The 24,387-nt window shown below is 57.0% G+C and overlaps 1 long non-coding RNA gene across 2 annotated transcripts in view; it reads left to right on the top strand.

The window, feature by feature from the left end:
* LOC144225709 (uncharacterized) overlaps positions 1 to 24,387 on the top strand; it is a 322,326-nt gene that overhangs the window by 251,491 nt on the left and 46,448 nt on the right. For both annotated transcript variants that reach the window (XR_013333370.1, XR_013333371.1), the window contains exon 3: positions 8,793 to 8,900. This is a non-coding gene — a long non-coding RNA (uncharacterized LOC144225709). The remainder of the gene's footprint in view (positions 1 to 8,792; positions 8,901 to 24,387) is intronic.

Below are 24,387 nucleotides of genomic sequence, written 5' to 3'. Positions count from 1 at the left end.
CCATATCTATCTGAAGCCACTTCTTTCTTTGCCCCAGCATCTTTCTGGGTTACTTTTTGCCTTTCTTGTAAATAATCAGAGACATGCATGTAAAGTTGAGATCAAGTCACAGGTCAGTTTTCACTCCTGAATTAGAATAGAGAATATAGGCTCACGGTGCTCATCCCCACCTGTGGGCTCGGGAAGCTCGCGGGACCTCCGTTCTTCCCTTCTCAGCTCCCCGTCTCCCCGCCTCCGCCTCTGACTTCCCTTCTCTGAGGACAAGGTCTACGGTAAAGGCCCACACGCAGAGCTCGGTGCCTCAAAGCACGCTGGTGTCCCACTCAGCCGCATCGGTGTGTCGAGCCGGGGTTTGGAGGAGGCAGGTGCCCGGGGTGTGGCTCAGGGACCCTGATGTGTAGCCCTCCCTGAGACCTGCTGTGTAGCCACAGAGTGTCCCAGCTGGCTAGTTGTTTGCGCTGTTTCTCTGACATTGAGGAGGTGGCATTTCACGCAGGGAGGACACAAGGTGGGGCCCTCAAAGTCACTGCACCTTTGGAGACGGGCATTCGCCGCCACAGGCCCACGGGGTCGGTCTGTGCCCTGGGTTCCAGCGCCTCCTGAGCGCGATAAGATTTAAGCTCCCCTGGGCTTTCAGCCTATTTGAATCCAAAAAACAAAGGCCGTCAGTCAAATCTGAGAATCCATCTTGGTGATGGCTGGGGCCCCACCGTGGTACGGAGAAGCGGGCGGCTCCTTAGCACCTTCTGTTTTCCAAGGTTTTACAGGGAAAAGACACATCCCCACCGAGCAGGCGGGCAGAGCTCACAGCCACGAGGCACAATATTTTTGTGTCGAAGGCTCTATTGAGCAACTCAACGAAGGGCGGCAAGCAGCTGTTCTCCAAACCCACCGAGGGCAGGATGTGGGGAATGAACTCATGGTTCATCGTGAAGGATCTGGGATAGATCAGAGGAAGGACTTTTCCTGGCAGCGAGGTCGGTTAAATGTGGGGAAGTTTTGCCAAGAGAGGCAGGGAGGGCGTGAAGAGCTCTTTGCTGGGAAGCATTTAAAAATAGCACCGAGTCTCATAGCTGAGGGCAAGGAGGGGCCCCGCCTGAAGGCGGGAGAATGGACTGAGCAAGGATGCAAGTCTGTTCTCCAAGCAGGAAGATCTAGGGGCTGCTGGACCACTGAGGCACACAGGGCCCTGCTTCTGGCTGGGGCTGCTGCCCCCAGGGATGGGCTGGGCCGCCAGCAGAGCCCTCCTTGTCCTGTGAGGCCCTGGACGTGGGGCCAGAGTCCGCACCATAAGGGACTCTGTGCCGGAGGGAATCCCAGCCACGCCCCCCAGAGGCACGTTTGCAATGGATGCCCCCAGCCATCCTGGGCTGCTTGCTCTCGCTCTCGCTCTCTCTCTCTCTCTCTCTCTCCGAGGGGACTCTTAGGACCTTCAGCAAGCTCCAAAACTGGGCACAGGACTCTGGGGCCATCACCACTCAGCTGGGCTCCAGAGTTTTGCAGGAACTGGGTTCCCTCCCTTCTTTTGGTGACACAGTGTGACTTCTCTTCCTTCCTGGCTCCAATATGTCAAAACTGTGGCAGAAAAGAAGCACAGGGAAAACCATCTGGGAAGTAGGTCACCTAAAACAACAACCTGACTGTAATTGAATCAGCTCCTTGCAGGGCTGTCTCCGGAAGACCCCAAATCCAGCGGCGGCTCCCCCCCCCGCAACCTCCTCCTCTCCACACACCCCCAATGCCCTCCCTCCTTACACGGGGAATTTCAAAATGCAACTCTTGGCACAAATTCTTCCAATAAAACCCCATCAGGCGGATAATGAAAACATCACGACGTGAACACGCAGACTATCCTGACTGCGTTACCGAGGAGGCTGAGAGGTAAAGGGGACAGAAATAAGGGGGCGTTTGTGTGGCTTGGCTTCCGCGGACCCTCCCCGCCCCAGCCTCCACCATCTGATTTTTGCTCTGCGGTTTTGCTTTCCAGATTCAGACAGTGACGGGTGCTGTCCTCTGTTGGAGTTTTGGGTCATCCACTCGAGCCTCTTCTGTTCCCCTGGTGGCTTCCTGGATCCCAGGCGGCCTCCACGAGGCCACTGGGTCAGGAGATAACACCCAGGTCATCCAGACCCTCCCTGGCAAGAGGAATTGGCCACAGCCCTTGCAAGGGCTCTGGCCAGCGGTGCTCCGGAAGGTCCCGTCCGCTCACAACCTTTGCTGACAGCCGGCAAGTGGTTCACGGCATGAAGGCTGACTAACGGTGGGCTACGAGTTTTTTCCACTGCGTGAGACGATCGTTTGTAAAAGAGGAGGGAAACAAGACATTTCTAGAAAGGGAAACAAGACATTTCTAGAAAGGGCACGGTGCTAAGCTTAACATCTGTTCCTGGAAACATCATAAACCAACCAATAAAGACATGGAAGTTCGTGTCTGTCATGAGCATTGTCCTGCTGACGTAAATAAAGGGCAAGATTTGTCAGTCAGATCCAGTCTCTTTCCCTGCACCAGGGCGGCCACGAAGATAACAAGAGTGTCACCCGGTGGCTCACCGTGGCCTCAAAGATTGGGACCTTTTCTTTCCTTCCTTCCTTCCTTCCTTCTCTTCTTCTTCTTCTTATTTTCTTTTTCTTTCTTTCCTTCCTTCCTCCCTTCCTTCCTTCCTTCCCCCCCTCCCTCCATCCCTTCCTAAGATTGCACTTCTAACCACATAGCCACCTACTGGTTGTCTGGAAAGCAGCTAGTTAAATAAGGAGTAGTTGAGTCAGACAGTCTTGGGTCTACCTTTCCAACCTCCAGAAGGCACAGATACTGTCCCTGGAATCCAGGTGTCCAGGGGAGAAAAATCTTCTTTTAAAGGACGCCCTGCCACACACCCCGATCCATTTTTCATACTTGCTCAGGACCTGATTGCCAGCTCCGGGGCGGATCCAACCCACCGACCGTCCGCACCACAGCCAGATGTGCTCACTCACGCCCCCGTCTGGCTGAGCCCCAACCACCAGGGTTCCGTTCAACTGCATCAGCTTCCTTGTTCTCAAGTTGGCGCAGGCCCGGGGCCAGCGCTTCAAACGCCGTCCACTGACGTGACTGCGGCATCAATAACAACTTCCTTCCGGCCACTGCGTTTGGAAATGAGCATCTAAGATTTGATGCATTGGGTCTGGTTGGAGTGCAGACTTTGGAACATGAACGACCTGGGTCTGCATTTCGGCCAGGCTGCGTGCTGCCCATGCGGCCTTTGACAAGTGACACCCCGGAGCCCCAGCCTCTCTATCTGCACGCTGGGGGCCGCAGTGGGAGTGATGGGGGGAGGAGGGGTTCAAGGAGAGAGAGAGAAAGAGAGAGAGAGAGAGAGAAGGGGGAAGCGCCAGGCCCCCAGTCAGTCCTCATAAAGCGTTAGCTCCCTTCTTTTCTTTTTTTTTTTAATTTTTTTTATGTTTTTATCTATTTCTGAGAGAGAGAGAGAGACACAGCATGAGCAGGGGAGGGTCAGAGAGAGAGGGAGACACAGAATCTGAAGCAGCTCCAGGCTCCGAGCTGTCAGCACAGAGCCCGATGTGGGGCTCGAACCCACGAACTGTGAGATCATGACCTAAGCGAAAGTCGGACGCTTAACCGACTGAGCCACTCAGGTGTCCCAGCTCCCTTCTTTTCTTTGAAGGATGTGCATGTGCCTGTATGTCTGTATGTGAGTGTGTGTTTGTGTGTTTAGGCCGAGCGATCAGACAGCAAGTGTTGCCAACTAAAACTATAAGGCCCCTCCTTACATTCTACTTTCAGACGAACCATGCATAAGTACATGTAAGTAGTATAAGTACATCCCAAATATTGCATGGTACATACTTATACTAAAAAATGTAAAATAGGGACGCCTGGGGGGGCTCAGTCATTTAAGTGTCCGACTTCAGCTCAGGTCATGATCTCATGGGTCACAAGTTTGAGCCCCGCGTCGGGCTCTGTGCTGGCAGCTCAGAGCCTGGAGTCTGTCTCAGATTCTGTGTCTCCCTCTCTCTCTGCCCCTTCCCTGCTCACACTCTGTCTCTCTCTGTCTCAAAAATAAACATTAAAAAAATATTTTTAATGTAAAACATCATTTGCTGTTTATCTGAAATTGCAAATTCCGCCGGGCATCCGGTGACTCTGCTGAATCTGGCAAGCCTAGCTGAACAAGGTTTGTTGTTTTGGTTGTAGAGTTCGATTGACGTTCGTTCGGGGACTGCGGCCACAGTGGCCTTGGGGGCAGGGGCTGCGTGAGGAAGAGCCCCAGCCCTGAGGCCCAGCGCTCCAAGCCCTGACTCGCTGACCTCCGCGCGGCCGGGCGCCTTCTTTCCCCTTCTCCTTGCGGTCCTTCGTTGAGTGGGGCAGAACTCTGAGCCGCACACAGTCCTGGCTGGGAGCGGAGGTGGCAGCCACGGCTGAGGCCCAGCCGAGCTGCCCACGAGTGGGGCTGGCCCCGGGTCCGCACGCGGCTACATGACCTGGTGCGAGCCTGCTCGCAGCGCGGTGGCTGCTCACTGGCCCGGGCGCAGCGCGGTGTTCTCTCGAACCCGGATCCACTTGTGTCACGGGGGGCATTGGATCTTCCGGAAACAGGACCCGGCAGAGCTCAGAGCAGCCGCTAGACACCTGTGAACCCGCCGCACAGCCATGAGCCCTCTGCACCTTCTCTGCTCCAGCGCCCCGACGCCCAGGCACCGCTGAATCGCCCCTCCCCTCGCCCACTCAGCGCCACCCCCAGCCCCCTCCGGCGTCCCCGGTCCTCTCCCACTCGGTGGTGCTGTGGGTCCCGGCCAGTGCTTGTGCCGGCGGCAGGAGGCACGCACGCTGTCAGAGGCAGACCAGTAGGAAACGGAGCCACATCCCACCCCCCCCCAAGACTCTCCAGCTCTGCCTGCAGACCCATCCCCTGCAGAGAGCATTGTTTTTGGTCCAATCTCATCTGTATTGAAGTTCCCTCCAGGGTTAGCTCAGGAGGCGCGTCCCCCTGGCCTCTTCCGAGGGCCTTATTTACCAGAATCCCCTCGGTGTGACATTTACCGTCTCCATTAACATTTCGTGCATCTTGCTCCGCGCGCGCATGGGCCCTCGGAGACTGCCGGGGTGGTGGGTGCGCGGCAGCCCGCAGAAACGCCAGGCTTGTTTTAATTGGTTTGAAACTGTCGCTGTCGACCACAGAGGGGTCCCTTTCCTTGAGTAATGACCTGGAATTTGATCATGCAGCTTTTATTAGCTTGTAACACTGAACGTGTAACCGTGTGAGATCAAAGCAAGAGCCAGGCGCACATCTGCCCTCCGCGGCACTCTGGCTGGGCGCACATCTGCCCTCCGCGGTGCGCTCGGGATGGGCGCATATCTGCCCTCCGCGGGCACGCTCGAGAAGGTGCACTGGCCATGCAGGACCCGCGTACGTGAGAAAGTGCCACCCAGTCGATGGCAGATGGCAGTTCGGGGGGAGATTGCCTTGAATGGGTTTCTGACATTCCAGGAATGCGTGTGTCTTGTATTCCTGTGGACCCGCCGGGCGGCACCTGGGAGTCAGCCCCTGTGGCACGGTCCCATCAGTTGGGGGACAGGAGAGGCGAGCTGTTTACACGTCTACACGTTCTCACTTAGCGCTCTGGCTTCCTTCTGCTTGAAGGTGTCTGCCTGCTAGAGACGGGTAAGCTTTGCTCAGAAGACCATTGCCAGGGCCCCAGGGCACTGTGCCTTTTCCTTGCATTTGTTGGGCAGAGGAAGCACCGGTGGTCCAGAGTCTAGAATGTTCCATTGCATGGTTCCCTCCCCACACCCTGGCCCTCACTTTGCACAAGACCTCTGTCTGCTTATGCTGGTTGTAAGGAAAACGTTTGTGGACAGTTGAAGAAACAATTCTAGACTAGCTCACAGTCTGTTAGATGGAGGGAGAGTGGTGGGGGAAATCTGGTTCCTTCCATCCATCAGTCTGGCCCTCCCGGCCGCCGGCGGGTCTGTGGAGTCAGAGCGTGTGAGGACTGTGCCCTTGGCCCCTGGCGTGCCGCTCGTGTGGCATCAGCATCTCTCCGTGTCTCTGCGAGCTGGATCGAGCAGTCTGTATCTGGGAAAGGGTTAGGGCAGGAAGTGAAGCCCGTGTACTTGTGAAAAGGAGCGGGGAAGAGAGCAGGGAAGGGGGGAGAGAGGAAGACCATTCACCAGCATTTGGTCTTCCTTGCTGGGCCCCCACGGCATGGACCCCACTTCAGGAGCGACCCTGACCCGCAGCCTCCACGGTGATGGGCTGAGGAGCTGTGCTCGGGGCATGACCGCCCGCTGCCCTCAGAGGCTCTGTGGCTGTCCGAGCCCTCAGTCTGGCAGGACGGGGACACAGTCCTGGAAGAGAGGGTGCAGGTTCCAGGAGGGGACAGCCTCTCTTCACGTTTGGGCCCCGGGCGGCAGCTGCTGGAGGTGGGAGAACGGGCTGGGGCGCCCCCTGGAGGCCCGGGGGCAGTGCTGCGGCCGCAGGCCCCCAGCAAGCAAGCGGTGGTGGGAGCGTGCAGGCTGCTGTGCTCAGGCCAAATCCGCACTCCGCGTGGCATCTCTGAGAGCAAAGACGGGACAGCTGCACCCTTCCTGCCCTGAGGGCGTTGCTGGACCCTCCAGGCCCCTGAAGCCCAGGCCGGGCTCTCTGCTTCTCCTACACCCAGGGCGCCTGTGGTGAGGACCCCAGCTGGGAAGAGAGGTAGACGGGCCCAGGACGTGAGGACTAAGTGAACGAGGGATGCGTAGAAGCCTGTGCACTTTCACTCTGTCCCCAGACTCACGGTTCGGAAGTGCAGGGACCCCTGTCCCCTCTCTGGCATTTTGCTGAACTAGCCCCCAGAGCTCCCCTCCCCACCCCCTTCGATGAGGCTGCCCCGGCGGGCTTCGGGGGGCTTCTCAGGGCCATGTGTGAGGGCCACAGCTGTGAGGAAGCTCACCTTGCAAATGGGGAAAACGAATCGCCCAGAGACTCACCGTAGCAAGGGCCAGGACAGGGTGGCCGTCACGAGGCGTCCCGTGCTGGAGTCCAGGGTGGGCCAGTGTGTGGTGGTTTCCCTCTAGGGGTACTGGAAGGGTCACCAGTTACAGCTGCAAGAAGGTTCCGGGAGCCCTCATTGCACTAAGCCCCGTCCCTCCTGCTGCCTGCTCCCCAGGGACGAGCGTGTGCTCCTGCTTGGGCTCAAGGAGGACCCGATGGCAGCAACCACGCAGTTTATTAAGCCAATAAAATCTCAAGTACGTGAGCCGGAGTGTTTCCTGGCCTGAGCCCGACATGCTACTTGGGACGGGCAGCATATCCCCATCCCGGGAAGGGTCCTGCTACCCAAGAGCCAGCTGCCATCTGCCCCTGCCCTCCAGGTGGGTCTGGCCGTGAGTCCTCTGCCCGCCATGCCCCACCCCCATCAGAGGTCCTCGGGCCGTGCCCTGTGGTGTCTTCGCCGCCCAGCCTGGACTCGGGATGCCTGTCCTCTGCGTCACTGAGAATCTCCAGTCCCCCTTCTTAAAGATCGGCTCTTTTCCTGTCTCCCCTGCATTCTCCCTCCTTCTTTGTCTCCTGGGACTTTTCCTGGTGTGCCTAATTCCCAGGGGCTGCTTCGGCTCCTGGGACGCGGCCCCACCTCGCTGCACACACACAGCCCTGCGAATCGATTCCAGAAGCGATTCGTCACAGCACAGTAGCGCTGCTAACTGTGGCATTTTGCTTTGCGGTTATTGATACATCATCGGGACTGAGAAGCCAGTGCGGGGGGGAGGGGGCGGTGCCAGGCGGGGCACAGAGGATGGGGCGTGGAGATGACTGTCCTGCAAATGCCAGGGAGCCCCCCTCTGGCAGGGTCTCGGGGTAGGGGGATTTTAAGGCTCAAGAGGAAGCTGGTACCGGGGCTGGGACGTCAGCTCACAGAGACTCACGGTCAGTGCACTCCTGGGCGCATGACCCTGCAGTCCTCGCTTGCAAGGGATGACTGGCCCCTTGCTGCCTCCTCTGCCCTTTCCACGCCATTGAGGGGCCCAACTCCTCCGGAAGTGCAAGCTAGAAAGACCCCAGATGCACTGAATCAGCCATGGTTCTCCAGAGAAACAGGACCAAGAGGAGCTATCTGTCCATCTGTCCACCCATCCATCCATCCTTCCATCCATCCATTTATCCATCCATTTATTTATCCATCCATCCATCCATCCATCGACCATTCATCCATCCATCTATTCATGCGTCTATCCATCCATTTATCCATTCATCCACCCATCCATCCATTTATCCATCCATTTATCCATCTCTCCCTCCATCCATTTATCTATCTACCAATCCACGTATCTATGTCTATATCTACCTATATGATATACATGCTATAGATAGATGATAGATAGATGATAGATAGATAGATAGATAGATAGATAGATAGATAAAAGAGATTTGTTTTGAGGAACTGGCTAGCTGTGCCAGTAGATTTTGATCCGTGAGGTTGAAGGTCTAGATAAAGTGTAAGGTCTGTACCAACTGCACTCGGGGTCCCCTCCCCCCAGGTCCCAGGGCCCATCTGACACTGTGTGTCTCACTGCAGGCGAGCAGCAGGGCTGTGAGTGGCTGGGAGCCCCGAGGTGGTGAGCAGGGACGCTTTGTTATACCTTCTCCCAGCCCGACGCTCCCTTGGTTGCAGTGTTCAAAAGATGCCGTTCCCATGACACTCTGTCCTGTGATATTTTTAATCAAGAGCGCGGGAGAGCGTGTGTCTGATGCACTTCAGATATTCAGAGATTGAAAATGGTTTTGTTCTCGTGTTTTCTTTTCTAAATGCAGCGTTAAGTCAGAACGGCCAGAGGAAGGTTCTGCCAGCATTTCCCTCGAGCTGGTCTGCAGACCCCTTCGGCTGGGAACCGGTCCCGGGAGCTCTCCACCGGCACACAGGTGCGTTATCCCTTCACGTCGAACTTTCTGCAGGTTCCTGGATCGGGGTTCCTGGATCGGGGCTTCTCGGGGGCCAGGGGCTGGGGGCGGCTACTGCTGTGGGCGGCAGCGTGGCAATTCGGCAGCGTGGCAACGTGGCGTCAGCTGGGGGGCCGTGGTTGGTAGAGAGGGGGCTCCACACCTCCCCCCACCACTTGGTTCCTGAACCCTTCTGTGATTCCCACCTGCACTCCGTCCCACTACCAAAATGCAAATCAGCGAGTGCATAATAGATAATTAATAGACTGATCAGCCAGCAAGGGAGGTAAGTAGATAAATAATTTTAATCATCCTTGGGTTGCCCATAAATTCCCTCACTGCCTTTTTATTAAACTCTCTGTTTACAGGAGTCATTTATATTGCATGTCATTTTGCAAATCCCTTCCTTGGCGGCTCCGACCAGGTCTGACCGGGAGAGGTGGCACCGCGTGACCGCCAGGTCTTTTCCCGGCAGGGCCGGGCTCCGGCACGGGCTTTGAAAAGCTCTGCCGAGGGAGCAGGGATGGGGGGCGACGGGGCAGACTGTGCTCAGCTCCCCAAGGCCCGCCCTCCATGCCCCATCGTGGCCGCGGCCTATATTTAGCCCGACTCAGAAGCCTTTATTATGCTTGGCACCTGTGCGGTAGGTATGAGCTCACTCTTCCCCAGGGATGGCCTCCGTCTATTAATAGCCTTGGCCGAGACTTCCTCGCTGCTCCGAGTGCCAAAAGAGAAAGTGGGTTAATAAATATAAAAGAAAACTCCCTTAAGAGGGCCTGGGGCCAAGCTCTCCCAGCCTCTCCAAGACCAGTGGCTGATGGGGCCCAGAGGGGTACAGGGTTCCCTTTACCCAGCCTCTCCTCCCCCGACCGGTGGTCCGATGCCTGGCTGGCAGGTCTGAGGCCCGGTGTCAGAGCAGTGCCCTGGGTTTCCAGGGAGCTGGGGTGGTTGAAGCACAGGCGAGAAAGGCTGCCATCCAGGTGGGGCCGGGGAAGGGGTTCAGGTGTGACCTTGGTGCCGGAGGGGGGGGTGGGGAACTAAAGAAGATGGGCGGGGCATCTTGGCTCTCCTGCCGGCCCCTTCCCACCTATACCAGTTCTCTGTTGGTTTTCGCGGCTGACCTTCTGCACCTTCAGCATGGCAGAGCAGGGGTGGTCACCGAGCAGACCCGTCTCTCCTCACCTCCTCCCCCACTCCTGGGGTCTGCAGCAAGGATAGTTTAGCCTGAGTTAGAAACACCTGTAATAAAAGAGTGGCATCCCAGGGAACAGAGCAGGGAGGGGACAGGTGTGCCCAGGGTCAGCTCACAGCTGAATGCAAAGTGTCCGTGGCCAGCATTCTGCGTAGACACGCCGGCTGCCCCGGGCTAGCGAGTCACCGGCTAACACTGACAACGGAACGGTCTGTCCCCGCCTTGTTTGTTCTCAGCCTGGCCCCGTGCAGCGCTCCTAGGCCTCGTCCTCCTTGGGGTGGGAGGTCCCTGCCGCCCCACTCCTCGGTGGCAGAGCTGAGCCTCCGACCTGGGGACGTGGCCGCCACAGCCGGCCGCCTTCAGGCCCTGTGTCAGAAAATTCTGTGCAGAGCTTTGGGCCCTGTCGGGCGGACGTGAAGTTCAGACCGTGCGTGTTGCTGGTTTTCTGCAGGGAGACTGCCCGTAGCTGCTCCAGCCGAACGGCCGAGGCGAGCAGGGCCGGGCCACCTCCTGCTGCTGCCGGGGCCGCACGCTGGGGTCCACGGCAGGCACCTGGACGGCCAGCTGTGCTCACACCTGCCGGCTCATGTCCCCTCCTGGGAGGGCAGCTGTTTGCCCAGGGCTGAGAGGGAATTCAGGCTAAACAGGTGGAAAGGCCTTTGTTAGCTCCTCTCGGTGGAATTCAAGTCTGAAAAACGGCCCAGTGGAGGCTCCCTGCCCTTTCAGGAGTTTATTTAGCTCAGAGCCGCCCGGCTGCCTCCCTGACCCGCACGCTGGCTGAGTGGGAAGAAGAGACCGGCCAGGGAAGAGGCAGAAAGAGCTGATGGGGCAGCGTTTCCAAACACTTCCTCCTGCTGGTCAGTCCAGGGCAGGCGGGAGGGGCGGCCACAGAGCCCGCTTTAACTTTCTGTCCAGGGCAGGCGGACCAGGGGACAGGACTGCGCCTTTCGTTAGGACTTGGGGGCCCAGGGAACGTACGTCTGTGCGGAACCCGAGAGCAAGCCCTGTTGTGACAGCTCAGCGTCTCTGGTCATTCGCTGAACATTTTTAGGGCTTCTTAGTGGTTTCTGTTTGGGGCACTTGGAGCAGGTGTGAAGGATAAATAATGAAGGGAAGACAGGAGCAAACCGATGGCCCCCCCAGGGGTGGGCACCACAGCAAAGGCTCCTTGCTCCCCGGGACCAGCTGGCCCACGGGAAGGAGTCTGAGGGCGAGAGGGACGCCCCCCTCACTGCATCAAGAGGCCCCCACGTCCGAGGGGTGCCTACATCCACTGCTGCGGTTGAGCCCCTCAAGCACCCCCGCTGCAGATGGGGCCCCGGGAGCAGGAAAGGAGGGGCCACAGCTGGAAGTCACCCCTTCCGTGTCTTCTGACCTTGCTCAGCGTGTGAGCGCGTAAGTGGTTTGTCCGCGAACTACTGTGGGCCAGCTGGCCTCCCGTGCAAGGGGTTTGTGCAGAACAGAGTGAGGCCTCCGGGCTGGGCACCCGGGGCCCCAGGAGGCTGAGTGAGGGCGTCATCACTGGGGCTCCCTGTACCCTTGGTTCGGAGTCTACACAGGCTGCCTTCGTGGGGTTGAGCCGCGGTATTTGTGTGTGTGAGATGGGGGGGAGGGGCGGCGCTCCAAGATGGCGTCTTAAAAACCCCTCCCTACCCTGAAATGTGAGGAAAGTGGGAAGAAGTTGCTGGTCTGGTCCAGTTGGCGTCAAAGCAGTGAGTCACACTTCGTCACACCCTGAGAATGCCCTGGGGCCTCCGAGCTGGGAGGGGCCCGGGGGCCATCTTGGCCGGCTCCTTCCTTTTTTGGCCAAGAAAGAGACTGTGCTCTGAGAGGCCCAGGGCTGGCCCCAAGGCTCACAGCGGTAGTGGACGCTCTTCTCCCGCATCCTACTCGGGACGCTTGAGGGGCGGCACGGATGTCTCAGCCGTCGCTGCACCGCAGGCGACTCTTCCCGCGGCCTCATGCACCTGGCCGGCCGGCCCACCTGTGGGGGCGGACAGGGGAGGCGTGCACCTGCTCTGCGGTCCTCAGGCTGGCCCTGGGCTCCCTGAGCGCAGGATGTCCGAGCAATGGGGGTGTGGCCTGTCCCCGGAAAGGGCGTGAGGGAGGAGCCAAAGGAGGAGCTGAAAGCTTGGTCCTTCCACAGACGTGGGCGGGTGGCACACACTCCTGCCCCAGAACATGACTCCAGACCCCAGGGCCAGCTCAGTGCTGCAGCCCCAGGGCCACCCGCGCCTTCCGGAACCACAGAGATGGAATCCAGAAGGACGGCTCTTTGGTTTGTCTTCCTCCTCTGGGGCGAGGAGGGTCTCAAGGCCGCCCTTAGGATCCATGCTTTTCTTTTTAAATTAAAATGAGCTCATAGTGCCTTTTCATTAGTACGTGAACAAGGCATGTTCGCTGCGGAGAAGCACAGACGCAAAAGCAAACGTACAGTCCGCCTGTCAGAAATAACCGCTGTTTGCAAGCTGCAAAAATGGGGTCGCAGTCCATTCGTTGTTTTGCAGCCTGGGTTTTTTCTGGTCGTTCTTGCCTAACGGCATCTTCAGGAGCATATGTCTAGGTAGATGTTCACCTCGCTTGTACCGCTTGACAGTGTGTCATTGCACTGAGGTGCCGTAATTCGCTCACCCAGCCCCTCAGGTGTGCCTCCGAGTGCTCTGACAGGCATTAGCCTCTGACCCTGTTTCCAAAATTCTCTGCCACATTTCCAGGAACCAGAAGATTAATTTCCCAAATAGGAATTAGGAGATGGTTATTCACATTCCAAAGGAGTCTGCAAACATACCCTCCAAAGAATTTCTTTGATAAATGGTCCCCTCCAAGGCACTCCGACACGCTCCCGTGTGTAGGATCCCAGCTCAGTCCAGCTGCGTGAGGGCGGCACACGTGGGTGGCTTCACGCTACCACCCCTCCCTCGCGGAGGTCTCCCCCAGGTCAGCAGAGCGCACGCGTGGGCACGTTCGCACACCCACCCCCACCGTGCACATAGACCTACGTGTGCTACGTGCATACTCGCACAACACGTGGAAGCTTCTTCTCCGTGGTCGGCTGAAAGGTGACGATAATTTAATTCATCATTAATCACATCGTTATCAGGTGGTCTGCCCCTAGCAACCATTACTGGGGAATAAACGGTCGTTTCTCTCTAAAAGATAAAGGGAAGTCAGCATTCACGAGGTGAGGCGGGTCAGGGCCCCTAGGCCATGTAGCTTATTATTTAATGAGACAGATCCATCTCAGAGGAGTAGAGACTTTAGGGGACTTTTAGTAAAACCAGATCTGAAAACTCCCAAATCCCAGCCTGCAAGGTAGCGTCCACGGGCACGGGGTGGGGGTGGGGCGTGCATGGTGGTGTCGCCATCTGGGAAGGGGGGGCGTTAATTTCCCCTAAATGCATCCTCGCCCTGATAGGTCATCTCCACCCACAGAAGAGCAAAGGCCCAGGCACCGGAGAACGGCGCCCACAGGCAAGGCATTCGTGTGCGTTCATATGACGCACAGCCAACAATCCGTAAATGCATTCCCGGTATATTTGTGTTTAATTTCACCATACCTAGATTACACTTGGGTTTATATATAATCATGTATATAAATATAAATATATACGTATTTATATGCTGTCCATATTTTTAAAATAAGTTATTGAATTGAAATTCATAGAACGTAAAATTCGCCAGCCACCGCGAACAATCCAGCGGCCTTTGGCACCGTCACCATGCGGTACAGCCACCCCCTCTGTCTGGTTCCCAAACATTTCCATCACCCTGAAAAGACCCCTCACTCAGGTGTATTTAAAAAAATTTTTTTTAAATGTTTATTTTTGAGAGAGAGAGAGAGAGTGCGATCAGGGGAGGGGCAGAGAGAGAGGGAGACACAGAACCCAACACAGGGCTCGAACTCACGAGCCATGAGATCATGACCTGAGCCGAAGTCGGATGATTAACCGAGTGAGCCCCCCGGGGGGGGGACCCCCACTCAGGTGTATTTTTATTAATATTTAGTAACTTTGATTTGAAACGTGCCCTACCTGTTACCAGTCCTCCCCCGCCCTCCCCGAAAACCAACAACAATGTATGGAGTCTGGGATTGGACATCGTTCATTCATTCATTCACTCACTTATTCTTTCCGCACACATTTAGGGGGTACCTGATGGAACTCGGGACACGCAGTTTGAACCCTGGCCCTGTCTCTTATCAGTGATCTCAGGCAATGACTTAACCTGTACATCTCAGCTCCTTATCTGTAAATCAGGACAAGAACATTCTTCTCGAAAGGCTCTCAACAGGGTGGAGGAAATACTAATTGTATGTGAAGGAGCTGGGACAGTGCCCAGCGGGTGATGAGAGCCCCGTGCATGTGCGCATCTTTTGAAATTTTATTTTTAATCACGGTAAAATACACAGAACCCAATTTAGCGTCCTAACCGTGCTCAAGTGCCCAGTTCAGGGGTGACAAGCGCATTCACGTGGTGCAGCCACTGCCGCCGTCCGCCTCCAGAGCTCTTTCCGTCTTGAAAAACCGAAGCTCTGTCCCCATTAGACAGCAGCTCTCCCTCCCGCAACCCCGGCCCCCGGCGCCCACCGTCCCGCTGTCTGTCTCTGGGCTTGAGACCCCGGGGGACCTCACGTGTCCTGTGTCCGGCTGACGTCACTCGGCATCGTGCCCTCCGGCCGCGTCCATGCTGTGGCAGCTGTCAGGTCTGCCATGCTGCTCAAGGCCGAGCGATCTTCCACATGCGGACGGACCCGCCCCGTGTCGCCCGCCCTGCGTCACTGAGGTCAGGTGGCTCCCGCCTCTCAGTGCGCTGTGAGCCACGCTGCTCTATGTAGGTGTGCGTTTTTACTCATCTGCCTCGACACGATGGGAACTGCACGGATTTGGAAACTCGCTTACCCGGGAGGCTCCCCCACCCACCTGCCTGCGGAAGACGGGCCTTGAGACCACAGGACTGAAGCCCCCCAGGGAGCCCTCTGTGTCGGCCTGTTTGGGGCGCATCCTTGCAGCTCACTGTCTGGAAAATAAATATGCCCCATGGGAGGTGATGTGCCCCCTGATTTTGGATGAGGCTCGTGGGGCCGTGGCACCTGGGAGACTTCGTCTTGTCTTAACATAGTGGGGAATGGGCGAGCAGGGACCCACAGAGCCCCTGGGGGCTCCCCAGGCTCCCCTCTGAAGGAGGTGCCATCTGGTGGAACTGCTCGCTCCCTGGGGCCTGGCTGCTTACCCGCCTGTGTGCGGGACGAGGAAGCGGTGCTCCACAGCCCCACGGGGTGACTGGAGCCCACGCAGTGGGGAAGAGAGGCTTGTCTTCCCCAAGTAAATGCAGGAGCCAGGGGCCCGTTTCATCCCAACAACCTGAGTCCCCCGTGTGGGGTTCTGCCGGTAAATGCTGTGCGGCCACCAAAGTGGGACTTTCTGGGAAGGAGGCGCTGGAATGTCCGCCGCTCTCTCCTGAGACCCGCTAATCTCTTCTGGAAACAAAAAGCAAGATGGGTCCCCGCTTCCATCACAAGCTCCCCGGCGCTGAGTCCACGGGGGTTTCTGGCGTTTCCTTCCAAGCCGGAAACGTGGGCCTGGAGAATAAGACCCCTTGAGGAGTCGGTCACAACAGGCGGGGCCGTGGCCGTGGCCCCCCGCCTACAAGGTACTTGTCACCTAGAGTGCTTCCTTCGCCGGTTCTGGAGCAGGCGCCTCTGTCGGGTAGCTGCTTTTGTGACTCGTGTTTTCAGCCCATTTTACCCACATGCGGATTCTCCCCTCTCCCAGGATTCTCCCCCAAGGTGTAAATGTGTTTGATTTCGCTTGTAAGAGAGGAAGGATATTTTTGTTAGAAATCAGTGCTGCAATTCAGCAGGACCAGGCCTTCTGTTCTGGAGCCATGTGACCCGTTTTTCTTTTCCATTTGCCCCATCTCTCCTGGATTCTTGGTGCTCCCCGGGCAGCACCGAGCCGGCAGGGCTCGTGGCCGTGAGCTCGGACCGCCGTCCCCGGGCGTCAGCCTGGGCATTTTCAGCAACACCGTATTTCCTCACAGCCCCAGGGGCTGGGTGTCCAAGGTCAGGAGGTCAGCAGGGGGTTTTGGGAGGCCTCTCTCCTGGCCGTCTTCTCTCTGTGTCTTCACATGGCCGTCCCTCCGTGCACGTCCGTGTCCTGACCCCTTCTTACAAAGACAACAGTCACGCTGGAAGCAGATCACTCCCGTGACCTCGTTTTAACTTAACCATTTCCTGAAAGACCCGGCCCGGGATACAGGCACATCCCACGGTGCTGAGGGTTAGGACTTCGATGTGCGAATTTGAGGACCCGACTCAGCCTGTGGCAGGGCCGTCCGGCATCNCCCTGTGTCTTCGGTCCTGCACGCAGCGGGGCGTTTCCATGCCCGCCCCATCTCCCTGCATCCGGCTGCATCCGCTGGAGCATCTCAACGGTGCTGAGTCCAAACCAGCGTCTCGAGCGCCAGACGTCTGCCCTCCCGCCTGCGAGCCTCGCAGTCGGCATGACACTGGTTTCCAAGTGCAGCTGCCGCCTCTGACCATCCAGAGCGTCGGGACAGTCTGTTTGCTTCTGTCTCTCCTGCCATCAAGGTCCATACTGTGCAGCCTCCAATGGGGTTGGGTGGTGGCCCGCATGGAGGACCTCCACTCGTCCACACCGGCCCCCGGCCTGGCCCCCGCAGCCCACACTCAGGGTGCGTGACCGTGGGGCAGAGCCGGAAGAGCAGGTCTCTATTCCCCCTGACCCGCCCGGCGACCCGTCCCAGGTCCTGCAAGGGGGCTGACCTGGTGACAAGAGAACCTTCTCAGGGCTGTCCGTCCACCGAAACTTTGCCTTGTGCTCTGTGCCTTTGCCCACCCTGATCCCTTGTCCAGAGATCCCTAGTCTCCCTCCTTTGTCCTCCGATATTCAACCGGGACATCCCCTCCGGGAAGCCAGCCTGGCACGCGCCCTCTCACGTCCCTGCTGTTCAGGCCTCATTTTGGCCCTGGGCTCACCAGGCGCAGAGCGGTACCTGCCTGTCTTGTCCGGCAGGACAGGGGCACCTAGAAGCCGAGATTTGTTCAAAGCCGCCCTTGCTGCCCATGCACACCTTCAGAGTCCCTGGCACAGTTTTGGCGCCCGGGAACCTCCAGTGGAATGCAGACGTGGCTCCTTTGCTATACGGTGCCGCTCAGCGGTGTGCTGCCCGCGGGGTGAACCCCCAGGACCGCTGCCTGCTCCTGGAAGACGTGTCCAGGCTCCCGGGCCGCCCGAGTGTGCCTGCGCGTCTTCCCTGCACTGTCGGTTTGCTGTCGCACAGCTGAGTCAGGTGCGCCAACCCAGATGCATTTGGTGTCCGCCTGGTGGTGAGCCGTCCGCTGGGAGAAGCCTCAGTGAACGGGCAATGATGCCATTACGTCGTCCCAGGCTCTTGCTCTGTTCTGTCATTCGTATGCTTATTGGGTCGTTTGTTTTCAGTTTGACGAGATAAGGGAGAACAAATGGGCTTTTCTACTCAACGGTTCAGAACCGCTTCTAAAGAGCAGTCGGGGTGGGAGAGGCGGGGCCCCGGAGTCTGGGCCCTCCCTGGTCAGTGCGGCTGGTCGTGGGTGTTGTGAATAAAATGTGACTCGGGCCTGTGTGGCCACCTTGCTCCGTGGCGGGCGCAGTGCCGGATGACAGCTCTTCCGGATCTCCGTGTGTTTGTCCGCCGTCACGGCATTCCTCGTGGAGGCCACAGCCCCGCCTGCCCCCAAAGGCCCCCAGAGTTGCTGGAGATGGTTGGGAAGGGCCCCCCTGAGACCGTGGGGATGGGCCCAGGAAGTCACATGGCCCTGGAGAGGCGGGTTCCACCCGCTGGTGCCATGAGGTTGTCCTTCATCTCCCACTGGTGGGTGGGAGGTCACCCGGACCACGGATGGGCTGGCCGTGAGAGGCTGGGTCTCACAGGGGCCGTGGAAAGTGCGACTGCTAAATCTCTGAGAGACGGAGTGTCGGCGGTCTGCTGGGGGCCATCGTCACCCACCTCTGGTGTGACCCCAGTCCTCCTCCTTGGCTGCTCAGGGGATCCAAGGGTGGAGGACTCTGCGGAGCGCCAGACGAGGAAGGCAGCCGGCCTTGGAGGGCATTTTAAGCAAACGAACAAATAGAGCCAGTAGCCAAATCAGGAAAGAGCCACAGCCAGTGGGGGAGGGCAGGAGGGGGAGGAGAAGGGGGGGAGAAGCATGGAGAGAAGGAGGCGGGGGAGGGGAGAGGAGAGAGGGCGAAGAGGGCCATAGCAGGGTAGCTCTGCAAGAACAGCTCCCAGCCTGGCCGTGGAGTCTCTGTCGGGTGCTCCCCTGGGAGCCCAGCTCCCTGAGCAGGGGCCGAGGGAGGACCGCTGCCCGCCAGGTCGGGCTGTAACCTTTCCTCAGTGTATTCCTTTTCCTGACATTCTCATTATCATTTTCGCATGTGTATCTAATATAAAGTCTGCCCATAAAGTAATGAAACACGGCTTGACTCTGGCAAATGATGTGATTATTACATAATGAGATTAAGTGCCCTGAACCAATAAAATCAAAATCAGATTGTGTGCGAGTGTGTGTGTGTGAGTGTGTGTGAGAGTGTGTGTGTGAGATATTGGTATCTCTTCCTTGGGGGGGTGTGCATGGGGGGAGAAGGGGGTAAAATTAAATATTTTTTTTTTTGCTGATAGCAGTCATTTTTTAAAAGTTCTTTTGTATTTTCTTTCTTGAGTCCGCACGTCTGCACACTGAGCCCCCATAAATTCTGAGCTGTGGAATCTGGCTGTGTCAGCAGTCTGCAAAATGAATTGATATTAAGCGCGACAAAAGTCTCTCTAATTCGCCTCATGTCTGCCTCTGCCCTCCTGCAGCCCCTTCTCCACGGCCCCCACCCCAACCCCCCATAAGCTGTAATTGAAACTTGGAGGAATGGAGATGGCCATCAGCCATCATGGAGGAATGACAGCGGTTCGTCCAGTACGTAAAACGCCGTGAAGTATTAATTTAGGAAGAGCTGCACTTTTCCATCGCCCTGCCACAGGCAGGCAGAGGGCACTCCCTAGGATGCCCCTGCTCCGTACTCCCTGACACCCCCAGAAGGCACTGTCCCCGGGCCACACGCAGACATGCCGGCCATCTTCACGCACTCTCCATCACTCTTGACCAGGACGCAGGGGTGCCTCATCGGCCCCTGAACTGTGCCTGGCAGCTGCGTGGCCCACGGGTCCCTGTGGGAGGCGCTCGGCACGTTATCCAGTGAGGAGTCTGGGAGGAGGCAACAGGGCAAGAAACTGAGTGTGAAGTGGCAAGAGTGAGTGGCTGAGACTCAGGGAAAAAGAAATAATACAAAACATAAACCAGCAATTTCTGCTCCTTCAATCAGCACCTTGCCCGGCTCACACTCAGACCCCGCAGTGCAGAGTTTGGAGTCAGGCAGCGCTGATCCCAGGCTACCGGGGGGGGGGGAGGCCCCGAGGCCCCTCCCCCTTTCCTGAGCTGGAAGTCACTTGCTGGAAAGGAATTGGCTCCCTCCCAAAACGCACAGAGAGGCCAAGGCGGCGGGCACCACTCCCTCCCTCCCCTTGCCAGGTTGTGCATTAAATTTTTTCCTCCTGCCCTCCCCACAAAACGAATCTTGATTTAAGAAATCAGACCTGGCAGCTGTATCTCGTCCTTAACATGCTCCAGTTGCCAGGATCTGGAAAATCTGCTGTGGGCAGGCAGGATTGCCTCCAAATGCATTTCTAGCATGGTGGATTTAGTGAGCACACACGCGGCAGAATTTATCTGCATACTGCATGTCTCATTGGCCCTAGCCACTGGTGCCAGATAAAACCGGAGCTTCTGAGAGGGTCCCCAAGTCTGAGCACATCCCATGGTGGCCGTCCTCTCTCATGGGGCCTCTGACATGGGCCAAGCACCAGCGGGAAGGTGAGCTGGGCTCTGGGCAAGGCTTCCGCACATCATTGTCTCGGTAGAAGGTCAGGCTGTTTGAACTGGGCACTGATCTCTTCCTACCCACCTCCAGGGGAGAGTCTCTTCCTCCTGATGAAGAAAATCTGGGAAGTTATTCAAATTGAGGTTTGGTGGGGAAATGAATTAAAACAAGTGACAAGCAATCATGTTTCGAATTTGATGAAGGCAGATCAGCCGTGGCATGAGCCTGCACAAGCGCTAGCTGCTGTCTCCAGGTGACAGATGAGTGCCATGTGTTTCTAGGCAAGGGGCACAGAGAGGCCTTGTCATCATTTCTAATAAATTTTGACTCCCAGGAGCTCTCGGGAGGTGGTTGGGTAGCTCAAGGCACCTGCCAGCCACTGTCCGTGGTGCTGAACCCCATGCCCTCCCACAGCACCTCTGTCTTTCCCTGTTTCTCCAAAGGCATCGGCTGGAGTAGGGCATAGATACTTGGGGCTAGAATTTGATGATTGGTGTGCCCAGTCTAATCTGATAGGCTGCCCTCCGGTCCAGGACTCTGCCAAGGGGTTTCAAAGTGGAGAAGCTGTTAAGGAAAAGCAGTCATTCACTGAAGGCGAGGAGAAACCTGGCTCATTTTCCCTGTGATCCCAACCGTATGAGGGCAGCCTTGTGGCCACGGTTGGAGAGCCTAGTAGCCTGCAGTTATCAGTACTTACCTGTCATGGTAGCTGGATGGGTGACCATGTGTGAGACTGTGTCGTTGCTTCCCAAGGTCTACCCAACCCCATGCCTGCTGAAGTTCTCCCTCAGCCCTGTTTCATTTCCCCGTAACACCCGCTGGCACTGAACTCCCGACCAGGAGGAATCCCTGAAGGCCCTCCCTGTGTGTCTCGTCCCCTTCCTCTGGCTCGTTTGGGGACCACACCATTACCGCAGGGCAGCTCCCCTTGTTCGGCACCACCCCCACAGCAGCAGATCAGCGAAAGACAGACACGGGGAGGGCAGCAGACAAGAAGCTGGGGGAATCCCTGCTGGCTCCCATGTGACCCTGGACAGGTCGCTACCTTCCCGCACTCTGTTTCCTCACCTTTAAGATGGAGAGATGAGATCCTCCCCGCCAACCTTAGGACTGTTAGAAGGATCGAACGAGACAAAATCTTTAAGTGGCTTTGAAAAACTGCGGAATGTGGTGTAAATGTAAGGCATTAATAATAACAGCCGCGTAAAAGAGAAGAGGCTTCTGAGACCTCCATCTCTGATGTTCTAGCCAAGCAGGTGCACCTGGGGCCTCCTTTCGGCAGGAGGGTGGGGAGGGAGTGGATATAAAACCCCACAAAGCCGAAGCAAGGCCTCAGGGAGGAATGGTCTTTTACCAACTCCCAAAAGGAAGGCTGGATTCCAAAATGAAGTCTGTTTGCTTCTTACTTTCCTAAATATAAAGGGAACGGGTGACTCCCCCCCCCCCCAAATGCAGCTTCACGTTGGCGGAATCAGAATACAGTATAGTCAGAGGTCTCTGGTGGCAGAACTGAGCAGAGGAAAGAAAGCAAAAAGATCTGTTCAAAGCATTTGGCATACTGCTGTTCTCTCATTATCCAGCAGGAGCAGCCCAGCGTTACCCTCTGCAGCATCGAACACTCACAGGGGCAGTACGTGATGAGAGAGAGAGAGAGAGACTACAGTGCCGAACATAAGTGTCAGCATAAATATGTTATCATTACAGACTAACATTTTAATTCCTTCCTTCAACTGCTGTTTTTTAGCACCTTCTATGTGCTGGGGCCATGCCAGGGGCTGCGTGCAGAGGGGCACGGACAAGCAAGATAGAGCGTAATGAGTGCTCTCTGGCTCTCCGAAGGGTGCACGCCAATCTCCCTCCCTCCCCGCATCTCTCCCAGCCACACCAGTAGAAGCTCATTAGGTCCTGTCCTCTGGTGTACCCTGGTGTCCTTGGGACTCATGGCTTCCTCCGGCTTCTAGGCAACCCCTCCCCCGTTATTACCTTGGCACCACTATTGGCGGATTTATAACAATACAGAGCAATCCCAAAAAGTTGGTCACCGATGCGAGCGTCAGAATGAGGGACCCGAACTTGGTGGTGGTGCCCCAGTGTCTGGCTGTGGGGGTTCCAAGTTACAGCGTATCCGAGCCACACCTCCAGCCCAGGAGTGGGGCTGGGCATTGCTCTATGGCAAAGTTTTCACATCAGACTTCCTAAGTCACACGCTGTCCCAGTTTCCGTCCGCCAGCCTGCAAAGGCTGCCCACTTTCTTCCTACTGAACACAGAGGAACCACATACGGCCATCCAGAAAGGCTCTGGGAGTGGCCGGGGGGGAAAGGGCTGGGTTCCTGCCGTGATCTGTGAGTACGGGGACTCTCCCACACTGCTGCGGGTCCCTGAGAACAGAGATCAAAGGAGGGAGACTTCAGAGAAAGCCCAGTGTCTGGTCCTGCCTGCCCAGGCCGCAGTCCTGTCGCTGACGCAGGAGGGGGCTGTCAGGGTGGAGGGGCTGTACTAACGATTCAGGGCTGTGGGCTGTGCCCTCAGCCCCACTCCTTCTGCCCAGAGGAGGAGCGTCCCCGACCAAGAGCTTTTGCAAGGCACCTCAGTAAATTCTCACACCCCAGGCAGAGCACCGCAGATACCTCCAGTATTTAATTACAAATCCATGCGGGACCAGCTAACCGAACGCAACCGCACAGCAAGTTTCTTATCTCCCACACTCCAACTCCACCGACGGAGTTATCCTGGAACCCAAACGGTGTCACTGCAGAGGGAGCCTTGGCTCCTTCCCTATGTCCAGGGCAGACACGCAAAACGGAAACTAACCTCACAAAGGGAACTCCAGTGACCATGTGCTTTACTACCCGGGCCATCAGAGCTGACATCCATGCTATTAATTTAGAACACATTATTTCTTCTCTATTAAGTTAGACTCGTTTGGGGCCAGCTTAAGAGCCCCTTGCCTTAACTGCAGACTGGCGTCACACCACAGCCCTTCGCTCTCCTGGGCCTCAGCACCTCCCAGAGACTTGGCTTCTCTCTCCTGCAGTCCCAGGAGAAGGGGAAGGAGCTTGAGGAGAGTTTAGGCACGAGAATCCCTCCAGAAACACAGGAAGCCACACAGGCTGAGCTGACCCGCCAGCCTTGCCCCAGCATAGATCCCTGTCCAGACACACTGGCCGTTTTCTGGAAGAAGATGGCCAGCATTGTCAAAGGCTGAGTGACCAGAGCTGAGGGTGTATATATGGTGGACCATTCCATCCACCCATCACCAAACCCAGAGGAGAAGCCTCCAGAAGTGCGATGAGATGCACATAATCTATGCTTGTCCATCACTTTTCGAAAACTATAGCTTCTCCATGCTGGGCAGACATTACTCCTAAACATCATCTATTTCCCTCCGGCCTGACCTCAGAAGGCTCTCAGTGAGGGTCATTTGCGTCAACCTTAGATTCTGTTTGCTGGCCACTTGTGCTCGGGACCTGTCCCTTGACAGTGTCCAGGATGAGCATGACAATGGCCAGCACATGTGGGACTCACCTGTCCTTACAGGCACGAGCCTGCCTTCCTCACATGCTGTGCAGAGGCAGGGACAGAGCGGTCCCTGGCCACCCCCGGCCCAGGGTTATTAGTTATTTTTAGCAATCAATGTTATTGATGCCATGTTCACTAGAGAAAGCCACCAGAGAGCTGTTCTTCCAACTCATTACATTTAGAGTTGAACTATCCCCTTTTTATATAAACCCTGACACATAAAGATAAAATACACCACTTTCTGGGGGAAGCTCTGAACCAGAGGCTAAGAGCTGGGAGGCAGTTTTAAAGAGGAGGCCCCGGAGGCCCCTTCCCCCGAGCCAGGAAGCGGGGTTACGGTCTCTTCCCTGGGAAGGAAGAAGGTAGGGAACAGAAAAGACAGGGATGCTCTGGGGGGGTGGTGCGCTCAACTCTGGGTGGCCAGGAGCAAAGGCAGGGGTCGGCTTGCCCGCTGGCTTCCGAGGCCCAGCAGGGCCGCCGCGTCTCAGCGCCCAGTGTGGTCAGCAGAACCGGTCCCGGCCTCACCGGCCACCCCCAGGGGAGGCACGGGGCCTGGTTCTCAAGAACATTCTCTCCGTGCCTTGCTGTCGGCTCCTCAGCCTTGATGGGACAAAGCCTCCGGCCAACTAGGACTCAGGAGTGGCTGTCCGCACACACTGAAAGCCATCAGCTGGGACTTAAGACCACAGGTGCGAGGAGAAGCCCCTTTCTGTGCCGTAGATGGGGTTTCTCTGGGGGCACGATGGGCAGCACAAGGCTGGGGACTTCACACATCCTGGCTCATAATCTCCCAGATGGGAAAGTGATAGGAGATGCCGGTGATTGATTCCA

This window comes from Crocuta crocuta, unplaced genomic scaffold (genome assembly GCF_008692635.1).
Source record: "Crocuta crocuta isolate KB4526 unplaced genomic scaffold, BGI_CrCroc_1.0 scaffold50, whole genome shotgun sequence".
NCBI classification, from domain to species: domain Eukaryota; kingdom Metazoa; phylum Chordata; class Mammalia; order Carnivora; family Hyaenidae; genus Crocuta; species Crocuta crocuta.
Note: the sequence above shows the minus strand (reverse complement) of the source record. Positions and strands in the feature narration are given on the sequence as shown.